General features: G+C 41.2%; 1 protein-coding gene across 2 annotated transcripts in view; it reads left to right on the plus strand.

Annotated features, from left to right (window-relative positions):
* Positions 1-214: 214 nt before the first annotated feature.
* MYRIP (myosin VIIA and Rab interacting protein) overlaps positions 215-26,678 on the plus strand; it is a 218,802-nt gene continuing 192,338 nt past the window's right edge. Inside the window, exon 1 of one of the 2 annotated variants that reach the window (XM_060162217.1) lies at positions 215-527. The gene's annotated coding sequence lies outside the window, so the exon portion shown is untranslated. Of the gene's footprint in view, positions 528-595; positions 887-26,678 lie in introns of those variants that run through there. The other variant, XM_060162218.1, reaches the window with a different exon arrangement.

Raw genomic sequence — 26,678 nt, forward strand, 5'->3', positions numbered from 1 at the left:
AGCCCCAGCCCCGCCCCCTGCCGCGCCGCGCCCCGCCCCTCCCGCGCGGGCCGCCTGCGCGCGGAGGGGAGGGCCTGAGAAGCCCGCCGGGCAGGCGCCCCCGGCCCCAGCACGGGCGCGAGCGCGCGCCCCCCTCCCACCGGGTGCCCGGCACTCGCCCCCGCTCCGGGCGCCTCTGATTGGTCGTCGCCCTGGCCGGCAGGTGTCTGCAGGGGCTGCGTCCACGCTGGCCCTGGCTGCCTGCGGCGCGGGCGCCTCCCTCGCAGCCGCTGCCGCTGTCGCGCTCCCGCCTCCCGCGCCCGCTCTGGGCTCCCGCTGCGGCTACGCTTCTGGCGGCCGAGCCCCCGCAGCGCTGCAGCTCAGATCTGGCGCGCCTACCGCCCCGTGCCCCTGCCTTGCTGCGCGCTGCTTCCTAATCCACGCGGCGCTTTGCGGCAGGTGCCCCAGGCTTCCCGAGGCGCGGTGGCCTGAGAGCGGCCGCCATCGATGACCCCGGTCACGGACCTGCTCCAGCCCGGCCAGCCCGTGTGAGTACCGTCCCCTCCCCTCCGGCAGCTTTAAGCCACTCTCCCCCGTACGTTGCCGCAACTTCGGGGGTGGGTGTATGGAGGTGTCTCTCGTGTCCCCGTACACCCCGTGCGCGTCCTGAGCCAGGGCCCCGGGGCACTGCCAGTCCGCCTCTGCGGAGTGTCTTGGGGGGGCATCGAACTTGCTAGGGGGTCGTCGCAGAATCGGAACCGCCCCTTTCTCCCGCTGCCGGGGTCCGAGCTCAGCTCTGCGTTTCCTTCGCGGTTTGCGATTCCACTGGCCGCGTAGATCTTGGGCTGCGCTTCACCGCGCACCCACTACGCTCCTGGAGCGCCGGCGGGGCGCCTTAAACCATCAGGTAAGCGCCCGGAGCAACCCAGCGCGACGGCCTTGATTCTTTCCCACTCTTAATTTCTGTAAAATGGGACTAATCAGGGACTCGTTCAAGGTCACGGCCGGTGCGCAGGACTAAGAATCGGAGTCGGCAGCTTCTGGCCGGGTTCTAGGACTGCCTGGGGAGGAGCGGCTGTTGCGGGGTATGAGGTGCTCACTTCAGCTTCATCCTGGTCTCGCCCTTCCTACTCCCTCCGCTCCAACTCCGCTACTTTTTGGTGAGGTCGGGAGCCGATTCTAAGGTACCCTTCAGAGGTTTGGATGTAGCCGCGGGGTATCTTCGGGGAGCGCGGAGCGGAGCGGTTCCTCATTGGGAACCCGGGGACCTGCAACAGTTGCAGCATCCCTTCCATTCCCCGTCACTTAATTTACTTATGTCTCCGCAGGGTAGGGGAGTTTGCTAGGCGCCTGCTCTTGGATCAGTCTGTTCCGTTTCCTTCTCCCAAATAAGCCCTGTCCCCAAGGATAAGTAAGTATCCGAGAGACTCAGACTGCACACACCACTTTGGGCCCAGGGACTTCCTAAGAGAAGCAGTAAGCTCCGGGCTTGGCTCCTATATGATCTTAGAAAATGCCTTAAGTCTGGCTTTATTTCTGCCCGCTCCACTACCGAGCCCTTGACCGGGAGGTTTCCCACTTTCCCAGGGGAAGGTGGAATCCAGTCCCAGAATGTGTGTGAATGTCGCCAGACGTCTCATTTACTCCAGATCCTTTGAGGCAGCTCTTGTGGGGCTGTGGGCGGTTCTCAGAGTTTTGAGCTGGGGAGAGGGTCGCCCCTCCTCTTTTGGCATTATCACCCTGCCCCTCCAACTCAGCCTCCCTCGCCCCAACTCAGGGATGAGATGACCACTTAGATAGTTTTGTGATGTCTGACAAACATCTTTGAGCCTCAACTTTTTAAATCTATAAAATGGAATAATCCCTGCTTTTAGTCTTCCGAAGGCAGTTGGGGTTCAGGGTACGTGATAGATGTGAAAGTAGAGGACAATGGTCCAAGAGGATGGGACCTGAGCTGTGGGTGGAAATGGGGGTGATTTAAATATATTTTCACAGCAACTTTGGGACTGTATTTTCAGGTCTAAAAATCCCTCTTTCCAAACAAATTTAGTTTGGTAAGACTTTGAAAATATTATTTTCCATCTTCCTGTTGATGTTCCTTGCCTGCCCATGGGCAGCCCCATCTCTCCTAATTACCCCCACCCCAGCCATCACATCTGTGGTTTGTCTTTGTGGGCTGAAAGCTAGCTGTCTTTATGGGGCTGGGGGCTGTCTCTGTGGAGTTGGGGGTTGTGTCTGGTGGTGAGGCAGTGTGTCTGTGTGTGTGGGGCTTGTCTCTGTGGAGATGGTGTGTATCTCTTTGTGGCAGGTTCTCTCTGTGGTCTAGGTTTTGTGTGTGGAGGAGGAGGGGGAACTGTCTGCTCCAGGATCTGAGAAAGTAAACTGTTAACCACCTTCAGCAATTAAGCTAACGGTGGTATCGACTGTGTCCTGTCTCCTTCCTCCCTGTCTAGAGAGACAGAAGGAGAGCTCATCTGTGGCCATGGCCCTTAGAGCAATTGATACACCGACTGAAATACCTTGTAGAGAAGAACTAGGCATGCCCCTCTTTTTGCCTTCCTGGTTATTATTGTGTTTGTCTCAAAGGCAAGTTAAGGAGGGTTGACTGACTGGTCAGACCTTTGAGTTATAACATCATCCCAGAAAATTGCACAGATCTGAAGTGTGCCCTCAATGGATTTTCACAAACTGAACATACAAGTAACAAGTGGCCAGATTACGACCTAGAATATTCCCAGCCTCCCAATTACCCCCTACAGGCACTATCACACCCCCCCCTCCCCTGAGGGTAACCAACATCCTGTTTAGTTTTGTCAGGTGTGTTTTATTTTTTGTTACTATTATTATTTATCATTTTAGTTTCAAAGCTAAAATGAAACCGCTTGATGTTTTTCACTTTTTTATATATGCAAACCAAAGGTAGTTATACCTAAGCCAGTCCAGAAAGCTAGAAGGAAGAATTTGGTCTTAAGATCTGGCCGGAGTTGTCCAGATCTGGTTGTCCCCTGAAAATCTGATCATCAGTTCTTGCGTGATGTAACAAGCCCAACCCCAGATATAACATTGCTGACATTGGAGGCTGGTCTATTCATAGAGTGTACTTGAATAATGCAAATCTGAAATAGTGTGATAATAAAATATGAATGAAGAAAAGACATGAGTGAATTCTTCATTTGACATATAAAAATAGAAGTATTTTGAATTCCTCAAAGTTAAAAATTGGTAGAGAATCACAGAATTTTAAGGCTGAGCAAATTATGAGCTGTTTGTGCTGTTGCCACATGGTGGCGCCACGTTGGCTGGATAACTGAAATACCCACTATCCTTTCCCAAGTCCTCGGGAAGGAGTCCCAGGGATAAAATTCAACAGCTCAGTATCTCCAAAAGTGATTTCCAAACACTGTGGTTTTTCCAGTGTCTGGGGGGCAGGCCTCCCCTCTGGTGCCTGCTACTAAGTCCATGGATAGAACCCTATCCCAGCTTTTGAGGAGGGTGGCTTGCGGGTTAGAGGCGGGTATATGTTGGAGGTGAATGGAGCTGAGACACCATTGCCTTCTCTTTAATAATATGGAGCTGTGGTATGCCCTTGGGATTCTAACGAGGTTAACCGAAAAGCTAGCTTAGGTCTGTTATGATCCTTTTGGTCTCATTTTACCCCAGAATCCTTCCAAAGGTGTGAGAGAAGGAATTCTCTTTCCTGAGGCAGGTACCTCTCTTCACAGAGCACTGTTCACGGTGAACTTGGAAGAATAAATAGACCTGGGTGTAGCCAAACTGTTGCTAGAAGAAATGCCCTGTGTTCCACAGAGAGGGGGCCAAGTCACAGGGGAAACCAACAGGGGTGGGAGTGTTATATCCAGCTGTGGAGAGGGCTAAGCAGACCCATCCAGTGCCCTTCTCTCGTCCATCACCTTTTAACTGTCAGTGTGTCTGAGACACTGTTTAGAAGTTTGTATTTGTGTTATGGCTGCCATGCCTTTGATTTCTGAGTGTTGAGTGTTTGCATATGCTGGACACTATATATATATATATATATATATATATATATTCATTTAATGTTCTAAACAGGAGGAGGGTGCCTTTCCCATCTTATAGATGAAGGAACTGGGCCTTGACAATTAAGCACTCTAAGTTTACACACTATGTGAGCCAGAGTGAGGACTGAGAGCCAGTCTCTCAGATGGCTTCCCTAGCTGAGTTGTACCCTCTGCAGGGTGCAAGGAGTCTTGCGTAATTCTTTTGTCCTCCCTGAGACCTAGTATAGCACAGTACATGTAGTAGCTACTTGAATCGAAATCTGTGATTGCCATAAATAGAAAATTCTCTGCTGAGCAAGAGGGAAATCCAGACAGTGAAGGATGAGAATTTGGGGTTGAGTCCATGCAGCCTATAACATTGGGGCTGAGTGTATGCCCATCAGAATGTGTAGTCTCATTTTGTGTTTAAAATTTTATGTAAATGGAAATAGAGTCACAGACATAGAACACAAGCTTATGGTTACCAAAGGAGAAAGTGGGCACAGGGGGAGATAAATTAGGAATTTGGGATAACAGATCCACACTACTATATATAAAATAGATAAACAACAAGGATCTACTACTGTATAGCACAGGGAACTATATTCAATATCTTGTAATAACCTATAATGGAAAAGAATCTGAAAAAGAATATATATATGTATGTATAACAGAATCACTCTGTTGTACATCTGAAATGAATACAACATTGTAAATCAACTATACTTCAATAAAAAAAAGAAAGATGCTCTCAGAAGAACTTTATGTTTACCTGGAAGATTGAAGGGTGGAAGGGGGAAATGCATAGAGGGCTAATGGTATACACCTTTTAATAAAATGACATGTAAAAGACTAAACAGTAAACAGATACATTATAAAAATTGTTATGTAAATGGAGGCTTGCCACTGATTTTTGTGATTTGCTTTTTTCACGCAACACTGGTTTTTGACATATGTTGATAATTGTAGATCTAGTTGATTCATTTTACTGTAGTCTTTGTTTGTTTAATATTCCAGAGTTAATTCCCCACTGAAGGTCAAAATGACGTTTTTACCTTTTGCTATTACAAAAATATTGCAAGGAATATCCTTGATAGGATCTTGTAGAAATGTATAAGAGTGTGTCTAAGGTATATATCCCCAGAAGTTGAGTAACTGGGTAGTAGGACTTGCATCAACATCTCATGTTTGTAAATTTTGGAGGTTAATCCTTTGTCAGTTGCTTCATTTGCAAATATTTTCTCCCATTCTGAGGGTTGTCTTTTGGTCTTGTTTATGATTTCCTTTGCTGTGCAAAAGCTTTTAAGTTTCATTAGGTCCCATTTGTTTTTATTTCCATTCTCTAGGAGGCGGGTCAAAAAGGATCTTGCTGTGATATATATCATAGACTGTTCTGCCTATGTTTTCCTCTAAGAGTTTTAGTGTCTGGCCTTACATTTAGGTCTTTAATCCATTTTGAGTTTATTTTTGGTGTTAGGGAATGTTCTAATTTCATTCTTTTACATGTAGCTTTCCAGTTTTCCCAGCACCACTTATTGAAGGGGCTGTCTTTTCTCCATTGTATATTCTTGCCTCCTTTATCAAAGATAAGGTGACCATATGTGCGTGGGTTTATCTCTGGGCTTTCTATCCTGTTCCGTTGATCTATATTTCTGTTTTTGTGCCAGTACCATACTGTCTTGATTACTGTAGCTTTGTAGTATAGTCTGAAGTCCAGGAGCCTGATTCCTCCAGCTCCGTTTTTCTATCTCAAGATTGCTTTGGCTATTCAATATCAAAAAAAACAAACAACTCAATCCAAAAATGGGCATAAGACCTAAATAGACATTTCTCCAAAGAAGATATACAGATTGCCAACAAACACATGAAAGAATGCTCAACATCACTAGTCATTAGAGAAATGCAAGTCAAAACTACAATGAGGTATCACCTCACACCAGTCAGAATGGCCATCATCAAAAAATCTACAAACAATAAATGCTGGAGAGGGTGTGGAGAAAAGGGAACCTTCTTGCACTGTTGGTGGGAATGTAAATTGATACAGCCACTATGGAGAACAGTATGGAGGTTCCTTAAAAAACTAAAAATAGAAATACCACATGACCCAGCAATCCCACTACTGGGCATATACCCTGAGAAAGCCATAATTCAAAAAGAGTCATGTACCACAGTGTTCATTGCAGCTCTATTTACAATAGCCAGGACATGGTAGCAACCTAAGTGTCCATAGACAGATGAATGGAAAAAGAAAATGTGGCACATATGTACAAGGGAATATTACTCAGCCATAAAAAGAAATGAAATTGAGTTATCTGTAGTGAGGTGGATGGACATAGAGTCTGTCATACAGAGTGAAGTAAGTCAGAAAGAAAAAAAATACCATATTCTAACACATATATATGGAATCTAAAAAAAAAAAAAAAGGTTCTGAAGAACCTAGGGGCAGGACAGGAATAAAGACGCAGATGTAGAGAATGGATTTGAGGACATGGGGAGGGGGAAGGGTAAGCTGGGACAAAGTGAGAGAGTGGCATGGACATATATACACTACCAAATGTAATATAGATAGCTAGTGGGAAGCAGCCGCATAGTACAGAGAGATCAGCTCGGTGGTGTGTGACCACCTAGAGGGGTGGGATAGGGAGGGTGGGAGGGAGACACAAGAGGGAGGAGATATGGGGATATATGTATATGTATAGCTGATTCACTTTGTTATAAAGCAGAAACTAACACAGCATTGTAAAGCAATTATACTCCAATAAAGGTGTTAAAAAAACCAAGAAAAAGCATCTCTATGTTACTTCAACTCTGCTACGTTTTGCAAATGGCCCTCTGAAGCTGTTATACCACTTAATGCTCCCACTAGCACTGTCTTGGAGTTCTTCGTATCCCAATATCTTTGGCTGTGTCTGACATTAATCAGTTGTTTTAATTTTGATTAATCTGATAAGCATGGAATGTATTTCACTGCTTTTACTTTGCATTTCCCTTAGAGATCTTTTAAAAATATATTTTGATTTTCAAGTTTTCCTTTCTATGCATTGCCATTTTTTATGAGATAAAACTTTTAGATCTTGAAACTCATCTGAAGTTTATATTTCTGTACTGTGTGAGGCAGAGATCTAATGTTTTCCATATTGAAAACCATTACCCCATTATCATTGAATGAATATTTATTTTCGCATTTATTTTGCTGCCATCTCTGTCATATACCAATTTTGGTTATAGTTTTGGATCTGTTTCTTAACTCTGTTCTGTTCTATTAATCTTTTTGTGATTCCTGACCTAATACCACTTTCATTTAGTTATTAAAGCTTTGTAATAAATCTTCCCTTCCTAGCCTTGTTCTTCAAAATTGTCTTGGCTATTTTTGACCCTTCAGGCTTCAACATGAATTTTAGGATCTATCCTAAACATCACTTCCTATGAAAAATACTGTTATCAAAATTTGGTAAAATAGAAAATAAAATGTATTTTCTTGTTTCTTTTTCTTCGAATATAGTGCTAATCAAATGCTTTCATTTCCCATTATTTAGTGTGAATTTTTGGTCCCCATTTTAAGTGGATTTACTTTAAGCGACTCTTCTCTGGTACCAGATATCCTTGAATAATAAGGACCAGATGAATATAATTCTTTTAAACACAAATAAGATCTTTTTTTCCCACTCAACAACATATAAGCAGCGTTAATGTCAATGATTATTCTTCTGTGTCATTATTTTTATCCTCCTAATGATCCATTTCATTTGTATACCATAATCTATTCAACAAAATCATTCTTTTAAAACATTAAGCACTTTATACTTTTTATTGGAACTTCATCTTTGCACACATTTTTATTTTCTTAGGATGAATTACTTTGTCAAAATTTACTTACTATTATTTAAATTTTGGATACATATTGCCAAATAATCCTCCAGGAAAGTCTATAAATTTATATTGCTCTTGGTAGGGTATGAGTGTGCCAGATCCCCATGCCTTGCTAGTGATCAACATAATTATTCAACAACACTGTCAATTTCATAGGCAAAGGGGAAAAAAGAATCTTATTTTTTACTTTTCTTTTCTTTTCTAGTGGGACAGAATATACCTTCATGTTTATTCATAGCCCACTTCACTAAAGAATTTTCCATAAGGGTTGTTTCTCTTTTACTTTCTGTGAATGAAACTTGCATTATCACTCAGTGTTTTTGAGAGAACTATCAGATTGTTTATATAGATTATGTTCATATTTTTAACTGTTAAATATTACTCTATCATATGAAAATACCATTTTTATTAATCTGTTACCTCCATGATGGACTATAGATTTTTTCTGTATTTCTTCTGTGGCTATTACATAGATGTATGCAGTAAACATCTTTGAAATGTATTTATGCACATGCAAAAGAAATTCTTGAGGATGTATGCCCAGAAGTAGGAATTTTGAAGGGTCATATTTTACATAAACTTACAACTTGACCATTTGGTGCCAAATTTCTCCCAAAGTGGTTATACTCAAACATCCCTAGCAGTGTATATCATAGTATCTCTCACTTTAAGGAAACAATAATACTAGGGAAGGAGGAACAAAGGTGTTAGAGTGAAAAGTACATATGTGTGTTTGTGTATATATAAATATCCTTAAGTTCATTTAGAAAGCTCAGGGTTTTTTTACCTTTTCATTTCGAATCTTGCATCATATGAGTGATTAAGTGTATAAATCATAAACATCACGTAAATATTTACTTGGCTTAGGAGAACTGGTAAGAGTTTAAGTAAAAGGTGAGCGATTTTATAGTGCCTTTATTCAGGGCAGCCTTCAAGACGGGGTTAGCACATGACAACCAGAAAAGCACCTCTACCCAGCTCTGCGCCTCCCGACCCAGGGCAGGGGTTCTACCCTTAGACAATTGTTCCTTTTTATCATCTTCTCTTTTACAATTTAGAAGACCTTGGTTGGTATAAGTCCAAGGTAATAATGTACCATTAACACCCTCTTGCGAATGACCTTATGTGATCAATTGCTAGTGATGGTTAAGACCAGAACAGCATGAAACCACCAGAAGGTTATTGGGGAAAAGGCTCAAAGATGGACTTGTTTGGGGACGGGCTGGATTCGTTACTGACAGAAACCTCATTCACTTCAGACTTACTCTGAGAATCAATTCTGCATTTGTGTAAAGAGAGTAAGAAGAGCTTTATGAAACTGCCTAAATGCTGTATGAAAACTGCTTTCAGCGTTGTATTCAACCATGTGTTATTTGCCCCCATTACCTTTCCTAGGTAATTGTAAGTTAAATTTTTTGGTGTACATTTATATATTATCAGCTGGGGAAAGAAAACCATTCTGTGGAAAGTCCTTTTTTGGCTATGATTTACAGTGTAATGCCACTGATGTGACAGATATGTGATCTGCAGCTGGGATGCACAAATCCATTCTGTGGGCTGACAGTTTAATCTCTCCGAGCAGACACTTCGGAAAAGAACACAAGACATGAGAGAGAGGAACGGCGGTGCCTACAGGACAGAGGTGCTCATGGCCCCAGGATCTAGTGTGGCTATTTGACAAAGTCCCCAAATAATCCCATACTGACTCATGGCTCAGAAAACTGTCATCCTATATGGTTCTCCCATTTTGGTATGAAATGTAACTACTTCAGAGTATACAGGGTCACTTTCTAGGCTTCAAAGCCTGCATATCACTGGAGAAAAGGAAAATGACCCAAGCCCCTTTATGTTATCTTTTTTCTGAAGATAGTCCAGTCTGCATATGCAGTGCTTCCAGCCCCAAACCTCTTCCTAACCTCCTCTTGAAAACCTTTGTCTCAATCATCATTTCACTTTATTTGTGCAGCTCCAGCCTCTGAAAATCTGGCAGGTTCTGTTTTTGTGTTTGTGTTATATAAATGTGGTTTAGTTGTTTTGCTTTCTTTGAAAAATAATTTATTGATCAGTAGGGACTTTGATTTACTAGAATGACATGTAACCAGAATATTCGAGATTAGTCTCTTTCTTTTATGGCTAATTAGAAGAAAAATTTTTAAATGCTGTTTTAATGGAATCCTTGATTAAAATCTATTAGAAATCTGCCAGTGGGTCTTTCAGCTCCACGGTCCACTGAATGTCAGGTGCCTCTCCCCGGAGTACAGATCTTGCAGCCCGGGTGCTTGAATGCCCGCCATCCCCCAACCATCCTCTGTGCTCCCAGATCTGAATCCTTCCTCCCACGGCTTCCAGGTACCTTATGTTTGCTCTTCCCACTGCCACCACCCCTGCTTTCTGCCTCAGTTCCCCTCCCCTCAGCCTGGTGCTGATGGTGGATGCCGAAGTAATGCTGATATTTCCCCTTCTCTTCCATAAATGATCCAAAAGCAACAAAGAGAATGAGAAACAAAAAAAAACCCAACACCATTTCTGGCAAATTTGGGAGATGGTTGGAATTGTTTTCCTCAAAAGATGGAAGAGCTGCCAGAAGAAGAGAGATCAAGTGGCGGTGCACGGGGAGAGGCATGGAGCTGTGCTCCACGTGTTGTCAAGAACACCTCTTGGGAAGGCAGGGGCTCTCCTGGGGTACAAAACCCAAGTCCCTTCTATGCCCCAGTGGGATGAGGAAACCTGCAGAGGCGGCCACCGCTTCCCTCCTTAGCTCTTGGTCCATCTCACCAGAGTTGTTACAGGTTCTTTTTAGACTTTCCAGAGAACAACTTTTCACTTTCTCTTCTTGGTTGTGTCATTCTTTTTCATTTTACTTAATCTCTGTTTTCATCCTTATTATTTCCTTCCTTCTACTTTCTTTGGCTTTATTCTTTTTCTCACCTCTTAAATTTACATGATTACTCATTTAATTTCAGCCTTTCTTCTTTCATGTGTATGCTTTTAGTGCAATAACTTTCCCTCCAAGTGTTGCTTTAGCCATATTTGTATTCCACATGTTTTGATATGTAGTGTTTTGTTATTGTTCACATGTGAGTTTTGTTGTTTTGTTTTTTTTTTGTGTGGTACGTGGGCCTCTCACTGTTGTGGCCTCTCCCGTTGCGGAGCACAGGCTCTGGACACACAGGCTCAGCCGGCCATGGCTCATGGGCCCAGCCGCTCCACGGCATGCGGGATCCTCCCGGACCGGGGCACGAACCCGCGTCCCCTGCATCGGCAGGCGGACTCTCAACCACTACGCCACCAGGGAAGCCCCACATGTGAGTTTTTAACATTTTCATGATGATTTCTTCTTTGACTTACGACTTATTTGTAATCTTTTATTTTATTCTTTAATTTCCAGAACCTTTTAGCAATTATTTTTCTATTTTAATTCTATCTTTATTTTAGTTTAATATTTTTAATAATATCTACTTTAATTTTCTATTTTAAAATATTTTTTCTATTTTAAATTTTTTTCCTTTTTAAATATTTTCTATTTTAATAGTGATTAGAGAATGTGATCTACATGATTCCATTTCTTTGAAATTTGTTGAGACTTGTTTTATGGCCTGGTACATAGTTTTTACAAATGTTCTGTACTTCCTTGAAGTTACTGGTTTGCAGTGATCCATATATGTTCATTAGCTTAAACGAGTTAATTGTGTTATTCAAATCTTCCATCTACCTTCCTCATTTTTTTGAAGTTCAATTAATCAGTTATTGAGGGAGAAATATATAGAGGTGAATTTTTCAATTTCATCTTGTGCTCTCAGTTTTTGCTTTGTATATTTTGAAGCTGTATGTTATTAGATGCATTCTAGTTTAATTTTTTCCTGGTTAGTCAAATATATGTCATTATGAAACGACCCTCTTAATCTGTAGCACTGCCCTTGTTTCTAGGTCTGAGAAAGACAAATATCACATGATATCACTTATATGTGGAATCTAAAAAATGAAACAAATGAACTTACTTACAAAACAGAAATAGACTCATAGACATGGAAAGCAAACTTATGGTTACCAATGGGGATAGTTGTAGGGGGGATAAATTAGGAATTTGGGATTAATGGATACACACTACCATATATAAAATAGACAGATAAACAACAAGGATCTACTGTACAGCCCAGGGAGCTATATTCAATATCGTGTAATAAACCAGAACCTGGAAAAGAATATACGTGTGTGTGTGTGTGTGTGTGTGTGTGTGTGTGTGTGTAACTGAATCACTTTGCTGTTCACCTGAAACACTGTAAATCAACTATACTTCAATAAAAAATAAAAATAAATAAGTTAAAAAATAGATGTTTCGGATAGAGCTATACCAATTTTTTTTGCTTAGTATTTGCCTATCTTATTTTCTTATCCTTTCACCATCAACAATTCTGTATATTTTTATTCCACTTGTGAAACTGTTGTAAAGAGAATAAATTTGCTTTATTTTTTCCAACCTGTAAGTTTTAATGTGAAAGTTATGTTCATTTATAGTGCTACTATTAATATATTTGGATTTATTTTATCATTTTACTTTCTTCTCTTTCATTGTCCCACTTTTAATATACTTACTCTAATTTCTTTTTGTATTAATTTAGATTCTCTCTCCTACCCCACATTACATGTCCCTCCTCCACTTATTCAAAAGCCGTACGCTCCATTTCTATTTTCTTGTGTTTATTATATGGTTATTTTAGCACACATATTTACCTTAACAAAACCCAAACTGAATCAATCATTCCTGTCCTCCTGAGCAATTCAAGGACTTTATACTTAACTCTGATCACCCCTCTACCCAATTTATATGTTAACATTGTCTGGTGTTTTAGTCAGACTTTTTAAAACCCCATCTATTTATTTTTTTCCACATAGTAAGCAATTTGTTGACAGTATGATTCCACTGTCTTCCAATTTCCATTGTTTCATTTAAAGAATTTATCTAACAATCTGATTGTTGTTCTTTTGTAGTAATCTGTCTTTTCATTCTGGCTGATTTGAGTTTCTTTTCTGTGTATTTGTTATTCTGAGTTTCACTACAATGTATGTAGAAATGGGCTTCTTTTTAATCATCCCCCTCAGGATTCCCTGGACTTTTTAAATGTGAGAATTGATGTCTAATCGGTGTTCTGGAAAATTCTCAGCCATTATTTCTTTGAATATTGCTTTTCCTTATTCTCTACTCCTGAAACTCTGAGCAGATATGTGGGACCTTCCTTCTATATCATCTGTGTTTTTAACCTCTCTTCCATGTTTTACTTCCTCTCTCAGTACTGCATTCGGCTTCTTATTTCAGCCCTGTCTACCAATTCACTAATTCTTTTCTCTGCTGTGTCTATTCTGTCTTTTAAACTCTCCACTGAGTTTCCATTAACTTTTTCAAATATGTGTGGTAATTTTTATAGTTTCTTGTTCATTAGTTGTACTTTGATAAACTCTTATTTCCTTAACCATAACAAGCATACTTATTTGAGGTTTTATATAAAATAATATTATTATTAATAGGAACTTAGCAATTGGAAAAGACTGGTCAGGCAGTTTACTTCTGGGTTTCTTATTAATGTGGAATAAAGTGAAAGAACAAACAAGGGGCCAGGTAGGGTCAAGCCCTCGAACTAAGACCCTCCCCATCCAGAATTTTTACCCACCCCCATCATAAGGTGCAAGAGATGTTTGTGGGCTTGAGCGATACTGAGCTTCCTTGGACATCCTCAGCCTCCTCAGTGAGGACCACTGGGTGTCCCGATCCCTCGGAGTAAGTCCGCCCCTACTCAGTGAACATCAGTAGGAGCCCCGCACACTGGGCGATCATACTGACTCTGGCCTTCTGCTCCCCACTGACCAGGTCAAGTAGACACTTGAAACACTTACCCCTCCTGCCCCTCCTCACTCATGACCCCACCCAACTCTGCCTTGGGTGGACCAGCACTCATCCCATCATGCTCTTTATCCTGTTTGTCAGTGCCCTGGGCTCCAGGACCACTTACCCTCAGCTCTTGATGACTTAACTCCAGGTAGAGGATCTTGTTAACATCCTGGAGTTCCTTGACCTTCTTTGCCGCAATTCTCTGACTTCCACCCAACCCTACCACTTACTTCCATAGTCATAGATAGATGTTTTCATTCCCAGTTATGGCTGGCCCTTCATAATGTGTTTCGTGCATCATGCTTTCTGATAACCAACCTCCATCTTCCAATCCTTTCCCTCTCTTACTCCAATTCCAATGGTCCCTCGGTGTTCCTGACCTCCTGTCTGTGACCCCTGAAACTTGAGGTTCTCTCCTTCTGCCTTTTCCAGCCAATGGCAATCCTTTGGGCAGCCCCAGTTCACTTGCTTCTCTCAGGCAGCACTCGGTAGAACCACACACTGGCTAAACCCTAATCTCTGCTTCCTCCTGCCTGCATTTGAGCTGCTGAATGTGGCTGGAGAAGAGCTCACGAACAATTGATGGGTCTAACGTGGCCAGGAATGTCAGATGGATCCTTAAAGTGCCTGATATTTCTCTGGTCCCTGCACTCTCCCATTCTCTTCACTGATTGTTTCACATTCGCTCCCATCTCCGCAGACGCCCACACCTCCTCTTCATTCTCACTCTTACACGATGTCCCCGCTTCCACTCTCACTGAGAAAACTGAGCCATCAGAGGGGAGCTTCCACAGACTCACGCCACCATCTGCCTACCTGCCCTGCATCTGTTGCCATATACTCTGCCTCTTGTTTTGTGACTAAACATGAAATCTCTATGCTCTATCCAAAGCCATTCCCTCTACTTCCTGGCACTGGAGCCCATCTTCCTTGAATACTCAAGGATATCACTCTAGTAATTCCCCCTTCTGTCTTCTGTATCACCAGTTTCCCTCTCTCTACCAGGTAATTCTCATTGGCTTATAAACATGCTATTTCTTCTTTCTTGAAAAACACTCCCTCCTCATATCACTTCCACTGCTAGCAGTGGCTCCATTTCTCTACTCTCCTGTATATAAAAACTAGTAAGAATTGTCCAGACTTGCTGTCTGCAAATCCGCTCCTCACATTCTCTGTTAACCCACCCTTGCAGGTTGCCTGCCAAGTTTCATCAACTTTACAAGAAACTGTCGAGATTGACCATCACCTACTAAATACAAGGGTCTGTTCTCAGTCCTCATCCTCCATGAACTTTTAGCATCATTTGACTCAGTTAATCAGTCCCTCCTCATTGGTACACTTTCTTCACCATGCCTGGAGGATACACTCTTGATTTTCCTTTTAACTCCTTGGAAGTACTCTCTCCTCTGTCTACCTGGTTCTTCATTTTTTCTTGCCCTTTTAATGCTGGAGTGCCCCACGGCTGAGTCTTTTCTCTTCTTTGCCTTTTTGTTTATATCCCCTCCCTGCAGACCTCGTCTGTTTTCATGGTTTTAAATACCATCTATGCCAGTGATCCCTAGACATATATCTCTAGGCTGGACCTCTCTCCCCAACTCTTTGAATAACCTCCTTGACATTTCCTGGATGTGCAATAGTCATTTGCAAATCAACTTTTTGCAAGTGGAACCCCTGATCTTCCCCCCAGACCTGTTCCACCTGCATTTTTCTCATCTTAGGTATCTTGGTTCCAATCAATAATCAATATAAAAATTACTAATGCCTTGTTTTACCTTCTTTTTTTCATACTAATCTTTGAAATCTAATATGTATTTTTCAAACATGGCACATCTCTATCTGGATGCCAAATTTTCACCAGAATTACTTGATTTATGTTTAGATTTAATGAAATAAACAGTTAAAAAATACATCCACATACCCATGTTGTTATATAAATGTATTTAAATGTTTTCCAATTGCTCAAATGAATATCATTTAACAGGAAAAGTTAGAGTTGCTTTGCATAGCATCTAGAACTCTGTTGGTCAAAAGTCAAGAATTTTGTCGGGAAGATTCTCATTTCTGCAAAATTGGAAGTGGGAGAAATGCTGGAATGTAGAAAAGATAAGCAGATCTCCAAGAGCGGTCTCTTACTGTTCCTTCTACACCCCACACCCTCTCACCTTGTGTTCATTCTTTGTATCATTACTGCATGGCTTTTGTTTATTTGTCTTCAGAAATAGTTTCAGCGCCTCCTTTCTGAATAGGGAGGACTCCTGAGGTACAACCCAGAACATAGTTGACTACCTGGCATTAATTTTCTTCAACTGATTCTCCCCCAGATTCATGGAAAAACTCCTCAAATAATTATCTTTCCAGTGGGAATGGATGTCTTACAGTGTTTCTGTTTTTCCTGTTAGAAACGTGAGAAATTCACTTAATTGCGAGACACAAAGGCTGAATCTTGTGTTTTTCCCCTTTTAGAATCGTTATTCTGAAGTGGTCTCAGAAATAAGGTTTTGGGACTTGGGAGGACGGTATTCAGTACCTAATATTTACATCAGATAAACCCGATAAAAGTGAAGAATTTTAAGAAAATGCCATCAATCTGTAGCATGGGGAGTTTGAAGTACATAGCACTTGTTTCTCAGGTAGGGACTTAACGGAAAATCATCTAGTTAGCACATAAACAGGTTTTGTTTTTAAAAGAGTATAAAATTGTTTGGAGGGGACCTTCAAGATGGCAGAGGAGTAAGATGTGGAGATCACCTTCCTTCCCACAGATACATCAAAAATACATCTACATGTGCAACAACTCGTACAGAACACCTACTGAACGATGGCAGAAGATCTCAGACTTCCCAAAAGGCAAGAAAATCCCCCACGTACCTGGGTAGGGCAAAAGAAAAAACAGAGACAAAAGAATAGGGATGGGATATGCACCTCTGGGAGGGAGCTGGAAAGGAGGAAAAGTTTCCACACACTAGGAAGACACTTCACTGGCGGAGATGGGGGGTGGGAGGGGGTAAGCTTTGGAGCCATGGAGGAGAGCACAGCAGCAGGGGTGCAGAGGGCAAAGCAGAGAGATTCCCACACAGAGGATCAGTGCCGACAAGCACTCACCAGCCTGAGATGCTTGTCTGCTCACCCACCAGGGCGGGTGGGGGCTGGGAGCTGAGGCTTGGGCTTTGGAGGTCAAATCCCAGGGAGAGGACTGGGGTTGGCTGCGTGAACACAGCCTGAAGGGGGCTAGTGCGCTGCAGCTAGCTGGGAGGGAGTCCGGGAAAAAGTCTGGACCTGCCTAAGAGGCAAGAGACCATTGTTTCGGGGTGTGCGAGGAGAGGGGATTCCTTCCCTGTCTGCCCACAGAAGGCAGAGCACCACCTAAATGAGCTCCAAAGATGGGCGCAAGCCACGGCTATCAGCTCGGACCCCAGAGATGGGCATGAAACACTAACACTGCTGCTTCAGCCACCAAGAATCCTGTGTGCAAGCAAAGGTCATTATCCACACACCCGCCAGGAGCCTGTGCAGCCCTCCACTGCCAGGGTCCCGTGATCCAGGGACAAGTTCCCCGGGAGAACCCATGGTGTGCCTCAGGCTGTTGCAACGACACGCGGCCTCTGCGCCACAGGCTCGCCCCACATTCCAATTATAACTACCGTACCCCTCCCTCCCCCAAGCCTGAGTGAGCAAGAGTCCCCTAATCAGCCGCTGCTTTAACCCCATCCTGTCTGGGTGGGAATAGATGCCTGAGGGCGACCTACATGCAGAGGGGCCAAAACCAAAGCTGAATGCCGGGAGCTGTGTGAACAAACAAGAGAAAGGGAAATTTCTCCGTGCAGCCTCAGGAGCAGCAGATTAAATCCCCACGGTCAACGTGATGTATCCTGCATCTGTGGAATACTGTAATAGACAACGAATCAACCCCAAATTGAGGCCGTGGACTTTGGGAGCAACTGTAGACTTGGGATTTGCTATCTGCGACTGATTTGTTTCTGATTTTTATGTTTACTTAGTTTAGTTTTTAGCGCTTGTAATCACTCGTAGATTTGGTTATTGGTTTGGTTGCTCTCTTTTATTTTTTTTAATTATTATTTTTTAATTTTAATTTTATTTTCTTTCTTTTTTTCTCCATTTTCTTCTGAGCCATGTGGCTGACAGGGTCTTGGTGCTCCAGCCTGGTTTCAGGCCTGAGCCTCTGAAGTGGGAGAGCCAAGTTCAGGACACTAGCCCACCAGAGACATCCCAGCCCCACATAATATCAATTGGAGAGAGCTCTCCCAGAGATCTCTGTCTCAACGCTAAGACCCAGCTCCACCCAACGGCCAGTAAGCTCCAGTGCTGGATGCCCCATGCCAAACAACCAGAAAGATAGGAACACAACCCCACCCATTAGCAGAGAGGCTGCCTAAAATCATACTAAGTTCACAGACACCCCAAAACACACCACTGGACATGGCCCTGCCCACCAGAAGACAATATCCAGCCCCACCCACCAGAACACAGGCACCAGTCCCCTCCACCAGGAAGCCTACACAAGCCACTGAACCAACCTCACCCCCTGAGGGCAGACACCAAAACAAACGGGAACTACGAACCTGCAGCCTGTGAAAAGGAGACCCCAAACACAGTAAGTTAAACAAAATGAGAAGATGGAGAAATATGCAGCAGATGAAGGAGCAAGGTAAAAACCCACCAAACCAAACGAAGAGGAAATAGTTAGTCTACCTGAAAAAGAATTCAGAGTAATGATAATAAAGATGATCCAAAATCTTGGAAATAGAATGGAGAAAATACAAGAAACGTTTAACAAGGACCTAGAAGAACTAAAGAGCAAGCAAACAATGATGAACAACACAATAAATGAAATTAAAAATTCTCTAGAAGGAATCAATAGCAGAATAACTGAGGCAGAAGAACGGATAGGTGACCTGGAAGATAAAACAGTGGAAATAACTACTGCAGAGCAGAATAAAGAAAAAAGAATGAAAAGAATTGAGGACAGCCTCAGAGACTTCTGGGACAACATTAAATGCACCAACATTTGAATTATAGGTGTCCAGAAGAAGAAGAGAAAAAGAAAGGGCTGAGAAAATATTTGAAGAGATTATAGTTGAAAACTTCCCTAACATGGGAAAGGAAATAGTCAGTGAAGTCCAGGAAGCACAGAGAGTTCCATACAGGATAAATCCAAGGAGAAACACTCCAAGACACATATTAATCAAACTCAAAAATTAAATACAAAGAAAAAATATTAAAAGCAGCAAGGGAAAAGCAACAAATAACATACAAGGGAATCCCCATAAGTTAACAGCTGATCTTTCAGCAGAAACTCTGCAAGCCAGAAGGGAGTGGCAGGACATATTTAAAGTGATGAAAGGGAAAAACCTATAACCAAGATTACTCTACCCAGCAAGGATCTCATTCAGATTTGATGGAGAAATTAAAACCTTTACAGACAAGCAAAAGCTGAGAGAGTTCAGCACCACCAAACCAGCCTTACAACAACTGCTAAAGGAACTTCTGTAGGCAGGAAACACAGGAGAAGGAAAAGACCTACAAAAACAAACCCCAAACAATTAAGAAAATGGGAATAGGAACATACATATTGATGACTACCTTAAATGTAAATGGATTAAATGCTCCAACCGAAAGACATAGACTGGCTGAATGGATACAAAAACAAGACCCATATATATGCTGTCTACAAGAGACCCACTTCAGACCTAGCGACACATACAGACTGAAAGTAAGGGGATGGAAAAAGATATTCCATGCAAATGGAAATCAAAAGAAAGCTGGAGTAGCAATTCTCATATCGGACAAAATAGACTTTAAAATAAAGACTATTGCGAGACAAAGAAGGACACTGCATAATGATCAAGGGATCAATCCAAGAAGAAGATATAACAATGGTAAATATTTATGCACCCAACATAGAAGCACCTCAATACATAAAGCAAATGCTAACAGCCATAAAAGGGGAAATCGACAGTAACACAATAATAGTAGGGGACTTTAACACCCCACTTTCACCAATGGACAGATCATCCAAAATGAAAATAAACAAGGAAGCACAAGCTTTAAATGATACATTAAACAAGATGGATTTAATTGATATTTATAGGACATTCCATCCAAAAGCAACAGAATACACTTTCTTCTCAAGTGCTCATGGAATATTCTCCAGGATAGATCCTATCTTGGGTCACAAATCAAGCCTTGGTAAATTTAAGAAAAGTGAAATCATATCAAGTATCTTTTCTGACCACAACACTATGAGACTAGATATCAACTACAGGAAAAAAAAACTGTAAAAAATACAAACACATGGAGGCTAAACAATACACTACTAAATAACCAACAGATCACTGAAGAAATCAAAGAGGAAATCAAAAAATACCTGGAAACAAATGACAATGAAAACATGATGACCCAAGCCTGCGGGATGCAGCAAAAGCAGTTCTAAGAGGGAAGTTTATAGCAATACAATCCTACCTGAAGAAACAAGAAAAATCTCAAATAAACAATCTAACCTTACACCTAAAGAAGTTAAGGAAAGAAGAACAAAATAATCCCCAAAGTTAGCAGAGGAAAAAAATCATAAATATCAGATCAGAAATAAATGAAAAAGAAATGAAGGAAACAATAGCAGAGATCAGTAAAACTAAAAGGAGGTTCTTTGAGAAGATAAACAAAATTGATAAACCATTAGCCAGACTCATCAAGAAAAAAATGCAGAAGACCCAAATCAACAGAATTAGAAATGAAAAAGGAGAAGTAACAACTGACACTGTAGAAATACAAACAATCATGAGAGATTACTAAACGAAACTATATGCCAATAAAATGGACAGCCTGGAAGAACTGGACAAATTCTTAGAAAAGCACAACCTTCCAAGACTGAACCAGGAAGAAATAGAAAATATAAACAGACCAATCACAAGCACTGAAATTGAAACTGTGAGTAAAACTCTTCCAACAAACAAAAGCCCAGGATCAGATGGGTTCACAGGCAAATTCTATCAAACATTTAGAGAAGAGATAACACCTATCCTTCTCAAACTCTTCCAAAATGTAGCAGAGGGAGGAACACTCTCAAACTCATTCTATGAGGCCACCATCACCCTGATACCAAAACCAGACAGAGATTCTACAAAAAAAAGAAAAATATAGGCCAATATCACTGATGAATATACATGCAAAAATCCTCAACAAAATACTAGCAAACAGAATCCAACAGCACATTAAAAGAATCATACACCATGATCAAGTGGGGTTTATCCTAGGAATGCAAGGATTCATCAATATACGCACATCAATCAATGTGATACACCATATTAACGAAGTGAAGGATAAAAACCATAAGATAATCTCAATAGATGCAGAGAAAGCTTTTGACAAAATTCAATACCCATTTATGATAAAACTCTCCAGAAAATAAGCATAGAGGGAACCCACCTCAACATAATAAAGGCCATATATGACAAACCCACAGCAAACATCATTCTCAATGGTGAAAAACTGCAACCATTTCCTCTAAGATCAGGAACAAGACAAGGTTGCCCTCTCTCACCACTATTATTCAACATAGTTTTGGAAGTTTTAGCCACAGCAGTCAGAGAAGAAAAAGAAAGAAAAGGAATCCAAATAGGTAAAGAAGAAATAAAACTGTCACTGTTTGCAGATGACATGATACTATACATAGAGAATCCTAAAGATGCTACCAGAAAACTACTAGAGCTAAAAATGAATTTGGTAAAGTAGCAGGATACCAAATTAATGCACAGAAATCTCTGGCATTCCTTTATACTAATGACGAAAAATCTGAAAGAGAAATTAAGGAAACACTCCCATTTACCATTGCAACAAAAAGAATAAAATATCTAGGAATAAACCTACCTAAGGAGACAAAAGACCTGTATGCAGAAGACTATAAGACACTGATGAAAGACATTAATGACGATACAGAGAGATGGAGAGATATACCATGTTCTTGGATTGGAAGAATCAACATTGTGTAAATGACTATACTACCCAAAGCAATCTACAGATTCAGTACAATCCCTATCAAACTACCACTGGGATTTTTCACAGAACTAGAACAAAAAATTTCACAATTTGTATGGAAACACAAAAGACCTTGACTAGCCAAAGCAATCTTGAGAAAGAAAAATGGAGCTGGAGGAATCAGGCTCCCTGACTTCAGACTATACTACAAAGCTACGGTAATCAAGACAGTATGGTACTGGCACAAAAACAGAAATATAGATCAATGGAACAGGATAAAAAGCCTAGAGGTAAACCCACATTCATATGGTCACCTTATCAGTGATAAAGGAGGCAACAATGTAAAATGGAGAAAAGACAGCCTCTTCAATAAGTGGTGCTGGGAAAACAGGACAGCTACACGTAAAAGAATGAAATTAGAATACTCCCTAACACCGTATACAAAACTAAACTCAAAATGGTTAAAGACCTAAATGTAAGGCCAGACACTATAAAACTCTTAGAGGAAAACACAGGGAGAACACTCTATGACATAAATCACAGCAAGATCCTTTTTGACCCACCTCCTAGAGAAATGGAAATAAAAACAAAAATAAACAAATGAGACCTAATGAAACTTCAAAGCTTTTGCACAGCAAAGGAAACCATAAACAAGACCACAAACAAGACCCTCAGAATGGGAATAAATATTTGCAAACGAAGCAACTGACAAAGGATTAATCTCCAAAATATACCAGACTCATGGAGCTCAGTATATATATAAAAAAAAATCCAATCCAAAATGGGCAGAAGACCTAAATAGCCATTTCTCCAAAGAAGATATACAGACTGCCAACAAACACATGCAAGGATGCTTAAGATCACTAATCATTAGAGAAATACAAATCAAAACTATAGTGAGGTATCACCTCACACCGGTCAGAATGGCCATCATCAAAAAATCTACAAACGATAAATGCTGGAGAGTGTGTGGAGAAAAGGGAACCCTCTTGCACTGTTGGTGGGAATGTAAATTGATACAGCCATTATGGAGAACAGTATGGAGCTTCCTTAAAAAAACTAAAAATAGAACTACCATATGGCCCAGCAATCCCACTACTGGGCATATACTCTGAGAAAATCATAATTCAGAAAAGTCATGTACCACAATGTTCATTACAGCACTATTTACAGTAGCCAGGACATGGAAGCAACCTAAGTGTCCACTGACAGATGAATGGATAAAGAAGATGTGGCACATATATACAATGGAGTTACTCAGCCATACGAAGAAATGAAATTGAGTTATTTGTAGTGAGGTGGATGGACCTAGAGTCTGTCCTACAGAGGGAAGTAAGTCAGAAAGAGAAAAACAAATACCGTATGCTAACACATATATATGGAATCTAGAAAAACAAAAACAATGGTTCTGACGAACCTAGGGGCAGGACAGGAATAAAGACGCAGATGTAGAGAATGGACTTGAGGACACGGGGATGGGGAAGGGTAAGCTGGGACAAAGTGAGAGAGTAGCATTGACATATATACACTACCAAATATAAAATAGCTAGCTAGTGGGAAGCAGCTGCGTCACACAGGGAGATCAGCTCGGTGCTTTGTGACCACCTACAGGGGTAAGATAGGGAGAGTGGGAGGGAGATGCAAGAGGGAGGGGATATGGGAATATATGTATATATATAGCTGATTGTTATACAGCAGAAACTAACACAGCATTTTAAAGCAATTATACTCCACTGAAGGTGTTAAGAAAATAATTATTCAGATAACAAAAAAAAATTGTTTGGGGTTCAGTGTAGAGGCAAAGACCTAATTTTAGAGTAAAGAGGTGCCCCCAGTGAGCCTGCACAAATAAGATGACTCAGCAGTAGGCCTGACGGCATCTGTGCCATTCAGGTGGCTTCACTATTTAGATGTTGTTCTTCAACTAGATGCCTGAAAATGTGTCTCAGGGGGCTTAATATTCTTAACCTTAAACGTAGTCATTTTATTTCTGGGAATCTAGCCTAAGGGGAAAAAATTCTTAACGTGGAAAACACTTATGCACAAAGATGTTTATCATAATTTTCTATGAAATAGTCCACAATTGGAATCAACCCAGAGGTACAACACTAGGAGCAGGTCAGTAAGTATTATATATCCACTTGATACAATATCATGTAGCCATTAGGAGTGATGCTTGAAAGTGATTGCACCAACATGAAAACAATGCTGGAGATAAAGAGTTTAGTGAAAAAAGATGCATACTTCTGTGTATAATAGGACAAAAATAACAATGTTCCCTACAAAAAGTGGGGGAAATGAGACTTAAATGAACCAATGGGTTGGCACTCGTATTTTTTTGATGCTGTCAGGTGATTAATCTTCTTTTATGATATTATCATATCGTTCAAATTTTCATAAATGGGAACTTGGGGGTATTGAAAACTACACAGAAACTGTAAAGGAAAAACTCAAAAGAATGAAGTGGGCAGAGAGCTGTTAGAGGTTCCTTCTGATGAGCTCCTGGCGTGGATTGTTCCCCTTCAATAACTGTTTTGCAGAATTGAGAGTCCAGAAGCAAGTGATAGCAAAGAGATGGCTCAGGAAAGGGGTCCCGGCCAGACCAGGTTGGGGTGCACATTGTTAGCAGATCATCTCCCACCCATGTCTGTGGAAATTCAGAGCAGGGCCATGTGCTTTCTTTCTGGGTTCTCCTCTGTCTGGCACATCACTGGGTCCAAGTGGGCACCAAGCAGTGTTTGCTGACTTTAGAATCAGTGGGCAGAAACTATAGCAAATTCCATCGGCCACATTACGGAATATTTACGTTATGCTTTTAGTGTGTTACCTTTGGATTTTGAGGAAAACGACAATTTGGCTGGAGAGGGTGTGGAGAAAAGGGAAACTTCTTACACTGTTGGTGGGAATGTAAATTGGTGCAGCCACTGTGGAGAACAGTATGGAGGTTCCTCAAAACACTAAAAATAGAATTACCATATGACCCAGCAATCCCACTCCTGGGCATATATCCAGACAAAACTATAATTCGGAAAGATACATGCATTGCCATGTTCGTAGCAGCACTATTTACAATACCCAAGACATGGAAACAACCTAAATGTTCATCGACAGATGAATGGATAAAGAAGATGTGGTATTTATATATACACAATGAAATATTACTCAGCCATAAAAAGAATGAAATAATGCCATTTGCAGCATCATGGATGGACCTAGAGATGATCATACTAAGTGAAGCAAGTCAGAAAGAGAAAGACAATTACCATATGATATCACTTATATGTGGAATCTAAAATATAACACAAATACAATGTTCATTGCAGCTCCATTTACCAGGACATGGGAACAACCTAAGTGTCCATCGACAGATGAATGGATAAAGAAGATATGGCACATATATACAATGGAATATTACTCAGCCATAAAAAGGAACGAAATTGAGTTATTTGTAGTGAGGTGGATGGACCTAGAGTCTGTCATACATAGTGAAGTAAGTCAGAAAGAGAAAAACAAATACTGTATGCTAACACATATATATGGAATCTAAAAAAAAAAAAAAAGGTTCTGAAGGACCTAGGGGCAGGACAGAAATAAACACGCAGATGTAGAGAATGGACTAGAGGATATGGGGAGGGGGAAGGGTAAGCTGGGACAAAGTGAGAGAGTAGCACGGACATATATACACTACCAGATGTAAAACAGATAGCTAGTGGGAAGTATCCTCATAGCACAGGGAGATCAGCTAGTTGGTTTGTGACCACCTAGAGGGGTGGGATAGGGAGTGTGGGAGGGAGACGCAAGAGGGAGGAGATATGGGGATATATGTACACATATAGCTGATTCACTTTGTTATACAGCAGAAACTAACACACCATTGTAAAGCAATTATACTCAAATAAAGATGTTAAAAAAGTTATGTTTAAAAAAATAATAAAATAATATATAACACAAATGAACTTATCTATGAAACAGAAACAAACTCACAGATATAGAGAACAGACTTGGAGAAGGGGCTGGGGGACAGATGGATTGGGAGTTTGGGATTAGCAGATGCAAACTGATATATAGGATGGATAAACAACAGTGTCCTACTATATAGCACAGGGAACTATATACAGTATCTTCTGATAAACCGTAATGGAAAAGAATATGAAAAAGAATATGTATATATATATATGTGTATAACGGAGTCACTTTGCTGTACAGCAGAAATTAATACAACATTGTAAATCAACTATACTTCGTTAAATTTTTAAAAATGAAGACAATTTGTTTTCCATTTCTATCCAATTTGAATTAAATATCCATTGTCATTACTACTCAGTGCTAAACTACGTTCCCTGCCTTCTGTAGTCCTTCTCAAGTGCTGAACCACTTTATTTAAAATAAAGCTTAAGGGACTTCCCTGGTGGCGCAGTGGTTAAGAATCTACCTGCCAATGCGGGGGATACGGGTTCAATGCCTGGTCCGGGAAGATCCCACATGCTGCGGAGCAATTAAGCTCATGTGCCACAACTACTGAGCCTGCACTCTAGAGCCTGTGCGTCACAACTACTGAAGCCCGCACGCTCTAGGGCCTGCGTGCTGCAACTACCGAGCCCACGTGCTGCAAGTACTGAAGCCTGCACGCCTAGAGCCCATGCTCCGCAACAGGAGAAGCCACTGCAATGAGAAGCCCGTGCCCCGCAACGAAGAGCAGCCCCCGCTCGCCGCAGCTAGAGAAAGTGCATGCAGCAACAAAGACCCAACACAGCCCCCCCCACAAAAAAAAGAACAAGCTAATAAAAAAAACAAAATAAAATAAAGCTGCAGCTTTTTGGTTAGCTTCTGCTTCAGAGTTCTATAATCTTGTCTAGAGATTTCTATAGCACACCTTTAATTATCTTTGAAGTAGCTAACTTTAATTAAAGTATGTGTCTCTGAACCTCCTGCCGATG

The sequence above is a fragment of the Lagenorhynchus albirostris genome, chromosome 10, assembly GCF_949774975.1.
Source record: "Lagenorhynchus albirostris chromosome 10, mLagAlb1.1, whole genome shotgun sequence".
NCBI classification, from domain to species: domain Eukaryota; kingdom Metazoa; phylum Chordata; class Mammalia; order Artiodactyla; family Delphinidae; genus Lagenorhynchus; species Lagenorhynchus albirostris.